Genomic DNA, 6,571 nt, shown 5'->3' with positions numbered 1-6,571 from the left:
CTCTCTCTCTCTCTCTCTCTCTCTCTCTCTCTCTCTCTCTCTCTTCCCATCATGCTATAGTCTTCCTTGTGTGAGACAAGGTAGATGAGGTAAGATGAGGTGAGGTGAGGTGACAGAGGGAGAGAGAGAGAGAGAGAGAGAGAGAGAGAGAAGAAATCTAGAACTTTGTGTCCTGTGAAATCCTCCTCCTCCAAAAATTAAAGGAAAATGAATCATTTCTGGAGCAGAAGAAAACATGTGTCCCCCCTGACCTGTCTAATAATAATAATAACAATAATAATAACAATAATAATAACAATAATAATAATTTCTCCAGAAAGGAAGAAAAAATGGTTTGGGTCAGAAATTCAAACACGCAGAAAGGAAGGACATTAGAGAAGGAAGATGGGGGGAAGAATTTAAATGTGGGGGTTGGCAGAAGAGAAGATGGGGGAGGTGAGGAGCAGAGAGGAGGGGAGAGGGGGAACTCTGGTGGTGATGGCGTAGTAGCTTCTGTCATAACATCTCCCTACTATTGTGCTAAAGCAGACAAACACCAAAGGACCTGCCCATGAAAGAGAGCACCACCTAGGGAGACCCTGCTGCCTAGGGAGTCCGACGTCTCCACCAACAGTGCCTGATGTTTCTGCCTCAGGGGGCTGGACCCAGAGGAAAACCACCATGTGCTATTCTCATTCTCTCTCTCTCTCTCTCTCTCTCTCTCTCTCTCTCTCTTTCTGAGTTGGTGAGTACCAAGGTCTCCCCATCTTTTTTTTTTTTAAGATTTATTTATTTATTTAATGTATAAATGTTAGCTGTAAACTGTAGCTTTCTTGAGACCCGCCAGAAGAGGACACTGGACCCCATTACAGATGTTTGGGAGCTACCGTGTGGTTGCTGGGAATTGAACTCAGGACCTCTGGAAGAGCAGTCAGTGCTCTTAACTGCTGAGCCATCTCTCCAGCCTGAGGATGGGCGTCTTAAATAGTGCACCTGGGTAAGGAAAAGGGCGGGGCAGGAGGGGAGTATGACAGAATGGAGGAAGTCATGAGGAGTGGCCCCAAGTCTTCCATATAGCACCCCTGAAATCCTGGCCGATGAATGACTCACACATGTAAGAAGATGCTCTCCAGAGCCTGTGCAAGAAGATAGCAGTTGGAAGAAGTTGTAAACCCGGCCCAGGTGTTAGTCGCTGCCCACCGCAGGGGACGCTGACTTGGAGTTTGTGTCAGAGGCCTTTAAGAAGGATCTGAGAGGGTAGCTGCATGGTAGAGAACTAGCCTACAGTCCTAGCTTGCTTTCTATGGCCATGATAGAACACCATGACCGAAAGCAACTTGGGAGGGAAGGGTTTACTTGGCCTGTATGTCACAATTACACTCCGTCACTCAGGGAAGCCAGGGCAGGAGATCTAGGGAGGAACCTGGAGGCAGGAGCTGATGCAGAGGCCATGGAGGAACAGTGCTTCCGGGCTTGCTCCCCATGGCTTTCTCAGCCTGCTTTCATACAGCACTCAGGTGCCCAGGGTGGCACTACCCAAAGTGGGCTGGGTTTTGTCACATCAATCGTTAACTGAGAAAAATACCCTACAGACCTGCCTATAAGCCAATCTAATGAAGGCAGTCCTTCATTCGAGAGGCAATTAAGAGGCTGGCGACATGGCTCAGCGGTTAAGAGCAATAGCTGCTCTTCCAGAGGTCCCGAGTTCAATTCCCAGCACCCACGTGGTAGCTCGCAACCATCTGTCTGATGCACTCCTCTGTCATGCAGGCTCACATGCAAATAGAGTACTCATATATAAATAATAAATAAAGATTAAAAAGGTAAAAAGAATAGGCGATGAAGGTTCCTCTTCCCAGAGAATTCTAACTTGTATCAAGTTGGGAGAACAAAAGAAAACTAACAAAAGCTGCACCTAGCATCCCTCGCTTCTGTTCCCAGGACTTCAAAAAAAAAAAATACTCAAACACAGGAGACCACCTACAGAGCAGAACTCAGTGGTATTCAGCAGCTCATCTTGGGACCAGGTAGGGCTAAGATATTAAAAAACATCCAGGTCTAGCCCCTGCTCTCCAAATGTGTAGCCCATGACCGCTCTCAGCCAGCTGCATCCTCCTCCTTCAACAACCTGTCTAATGGGCAGAGCATGCTCAGTTGCCCATTCTCGATGCTAGCCCAGAGACCCCAGGGCAGAGCTCTTACATGGCGCCTGGCACACAGTCCACATCAAGTGTCTGTCGAATGAAGAAATGCATCGTTTGGTATGGCTCACTAAAGCCCAAGCGTGTATAATGTGTGCTATCTTCCCTATTAGTTAGAAACATATCATTAAAAACCCATTCCTGCCGAACGATTTCACCCTCCTCATGATCCCAGAGTGAATTAAATCACCGATAATCACTCCGTGTGTTGCCCGGTTTATTTGTACATATCTGTTACTGACTATTTTTAAGCACGATCAGGAGTAAGTGTGATATGAAGGACTTGGTATTTTGATTAATCAGCTCAGTGGGGGAAATTTCCATGGGTAATCAGACTGAACATCAAGATGGGGTGCATGCTGGGACCCAACGGAGGGAGGGGGAGAGAGAGAAGAGAGAAAGATAAGAAACCCTCCGTAGACAGAAAGTCAGTCTGAGACCGCTCCAGGACTTTGCCAAGTCATTGATTTGTCCTGAAGTCAGGCAGCCCTTGGGCTCACTTCCCAAAGCTGTTCCCACCAATTGCCTCAGACTCCGGGAATCTTTAATGAAAATCCTGCCCCAGGAGGAAGTGGGAAGGCTCTAGGGCAGTGGCTCTCAACCTTCCCTGTGACCTTAAGTTCAGGTGACACACCCCCAACTATAAAACTATTTTGCTTGCTACTTCATAACTGTAATTTTGCTACTGTTATAAAATCTTACTCTGAATATCTGATATGCAATCCCCACGGGGTTCGCGACCCACAGGTTGAGAAGCACCTCTCTAGGCTCCGTCTTGCCTCCCAGGTTTCTGACTTCTCCTTTCAACTCTTGGCTTGCGCCAGCTCTAATTTCTGCCTCTGTCTTCATGTGATTTCTGCATCTGTCTTCTCTGTATATCTCAGATCCCGTTTCCTTTTTCTTCTTGGATCAGTTAAGAGTGCACAGTAAATTTAAGGTGTTCTCATAGCAGGAAGCCCAGCAACCATCTTCCCTCTCCATTAATGCCTTGTGAACTGAATTTCCCAGGGGGAGAACTGCGTACACATTGACATTCTAGAAAGCTGATTGGCTGATTTAAAAAAAAAAAAGTCAGTTGGTTGTAGAGAGTTGGAATGATGCAGATTTGCGGCCAAATTATCTTGATCTTAGCTCCCTAAATAGCAAATTTATCCCTCAGGCCTGTGTGTTGCCTAACACCCCTGTGACCATTAGGTAAATTCTTTTAGGATGTTCACACAGACACACCCCCTCCTGCCTCTCGCTGAGTCCACCAACGCAAAGGCTAAGAATGTAATCAGACAGTATCTGAGGCCTAGAGCCGAATCTTCATTCTGTGTGAACCACCCACTTGATGTTCCCACCAATATATCTGAAAAGCGTCTTGACTTCTTTATTTTGTTACCATTTAAAAAAAAAAATCAAACTCTCACTACATTGTATCAGGTCTCAAAGAAACCGGAGACAAAGGGCTAACTGAAAGGGCCTGTTTAACAAATCAAAGAAGACGGGCTACCAACTCTTGAGCACCTGTTCCAGAGTCATCCTGACTGGCACACTCTGCCCCCACCCCCTTCCCCCAGCTTCTCTCCTTTACATAACTCAGCCATTTTGGCTACATGGCCTCTTGGTCTCTTGATTCCTCTCTCTCCCAACACACCTCCCACCCCTCCACACCCCCACATCCCACTCCTTCACCTCCCCAGTCCCTACCCCCTATCCCTCCATCTCCCCACCCCCCACTCCCAATCACCCAACCTCTCAACCCCCCCAACCCCATTGCCTCTCTCCTCACAGCCGGGTTCCGTCTCCTGGTTCAGTCTGGATCTTTGCAGATGCCTCTGGTTGTGTTCTCCCTTATATCTACAGTAAACCTTCACGTCCTCATTTCTCATTCACACTGGATTATGGTATTTGGAGTGGCCTGATATGTGTTCCCAGGGCCGTGGTCGCCCACAGGTGGCTCTAGAATAAACCATCTTTTATTCCCTTCTGAGGTGAGACTGGTTTAGCTCTTTGTGACAGGATGGCTGGTGCTGGTGCTGGTTTAGGTGGCGATACTGTCTTCCCCTCTGTGGGATTAAATGAGGCCGAGGCACAGTCTGCTGTCTGAGTTCCAGGCTGTCACTGTACATCCCTCCCTAGGCTACCCGCGTCCCTATCAGGCAGCATGTCTGCCTCGCCCCGGCGCCCCCCTCCCGCCCCCGCACAGCGCTCAAGGAAGGCAGAACACAGTATCCAGTAGGGGTCCTCAATCCGTGTTTTCTCGGGTGGGAAACAGAGGTTCTGGGATGGTTGATGTGGTTCCCGGTCTCCTGTGTACCCAGTCACCTCTAGGGTACCACTGGGAGTAGGGAATGGAGGTCTGTGGGTCCGCACTTCCCCTCAGGACATCAATGCACCAGGCAGGGCGGGGTTGGACCCAGTTTGGTTCCAAGTGAGTGTCAAGAGTTCGGAGGGGCTGAAGAGAGGAGGCCTTCTCTGGGAGATTTAGGCATGGCTCTTTACGACGAAGCACACCCCACCCCACCCCCACGCCCCCGGGCGATCCTTGATGAAGGGGGCGGTCCCTGCTTGTCCAACCGTTTTACTTAATGGCGGATGTGGATGTACACATCTTACTCAGGTTGAAGCAAGGATTAAATACCTTTTGTGGGAAGGAATGCCCAGGAAGAGAAGCTCATAGGCTAAACACTCCATAGAGAACTCCAGGTTTTATGTTACATCACCAATTGTGACGGTCTCCTCAGTGAGGTGTCATGGTTACACGTTCCAGATCAGGGAGTTGACGCCATGCCTGCTGGTCTCAATTCTGACAGTCCCCCGGGGTTTGAGCCTGTTCAACCTTACCAGTTCTTCTGTCTGGTGGCACGGTCCGCTTGCTCCCACAATTCCCCAAATTGCTCTGGCCTCAGCTCAGCACCAAGTGTCCTCATAACTGTTCTGTGACAGCCTACGGACTCTAAGTGGACAGCTCAGGCCCCAGAGACTGAATCATCAACACAAGGTTCTGTCCACAGAATGGTCAAAGCTTGGATCCGGATGGGATGTGTCTTCTGCGAGAAGCCAGGCACATGGCCGTCCCGCACTGCCTGAATCGGCCTGATCTGCTGCTTGGCCCCCCGCGTCAAGTGGGCTGGGCACTCGTCATCAACGTCTAATTAAGAAAATGCCCACAGGCTAGAGATTAAGCGTCCTTCCTCACAGGTGATTGAAGCTTGTGCCAACTTGACCCAAAACTATCTGGCACAAGGACATTGACCTTGTGTTGACCTTTCAGATGAAAGGAACCCTGGAGTGAACACGTGAGCAAGGACCAGTCAGTCAGACAGCCAAGGATCAGTCAGTTGTCACTCCGAAGATGACGATTTGTTCAAGGACAGACAGGCTCCACAATCCCATCTGAGCCAAGGAGATTTGACCGACCTCAAAGCTTTTTGAAAAGACTGGGAGAAATCAGTTCTTTCCCGCAGTATCTAAGGGCCATAAGGACCTTGTGAGAAGCAAGAGAAGGCAGCAGGGAGGATAGCCTGCATGACTAATCTCAGAGCAGAGAAAACCAAGCCCTGATAATGCCCGAGTTTCTGGAACATTAACTGTGACCTTTCCTGAGACCATTTCCTTACACAGCATGAGCCCCAGGCTCTGTTCCTCCCTTCCCCTAAGCAGCTCCAAGTTTCCTGATTCCAAAAGCCCTCCTTTTAGGATGAGAAAATGGACGCCCAGAGTAGAAAGAAAGCTTCATCTGAGCAACTCAAATCCACTCCGTCCAGTCTCACAGATGAAGAAACTGGTGTCCACAGATGAGACATGGCTCGTTATGTGTAGTCAACACACACACACACACACACACACACACACACACACACACACACACAGAGCCCTGTATAATGAGTCCCTTATTATAGTATGGAGAAACTGTTTGTCATCAAACATTTCACACGTCCCACTGCACGTGAGAGAATTATTCTCAAGGCTGGCTCAGTGAAATGCTTTTTTTTTTTCCCTCCCATAATGGACTCTCACTCTGGCAGTGTATTTTGGTATTAAAAGGCTCCACTTAACAATGTCGATGGTTCAATCTGTGATCTAAAAGGCACTTAAACGCTTCGAACAAGAGGCATAAAAGGCTTTTACTGAAAGCGCCTTGCTGGATCTACCCCTTCTGCCATCGATCCCGCTTTCCCAGAAGGCTGCTCTGGAAGGCAGCCACGCAGGAGCAAATCCCGTGGTGGGACTGGATCTCCAGTGGGATTAGTGATGCGTGCCAGTAGGATCTGCTTTCTGGGGGTCCATTGGCAGCCATCAAAATGTTCTGAGCAGAGAGATAACCAATGTCTTCAGCACAGCGCTCTGGGCAAAGCTCGTGGAGCTTGATCCCCCCCAACCCCCGCCACCCCCAAATCCAAAGC

The sequence above is a fragment of the Grammomys surdaster genome, unplaced genomic scaffold (assembly GCF_004785775.1).
Source record: "Grammomys surdaster isolate TR1022 unplaced genomic scaffold, NIH_TR_1.0 144, whole genome shotgun sequence".
NCBI classification, from domain to species: domain Eukaryota; kingdom Metazoa; phylum Chordata; class Mammalia; order Rodentia; family Muridae; genus Grammomys; species Grammomys surdaster.
The sequence above is the reverse complement of the archived record's forward strand: the minus strand, read 5'-3'. Positions refer to the sequence as shown.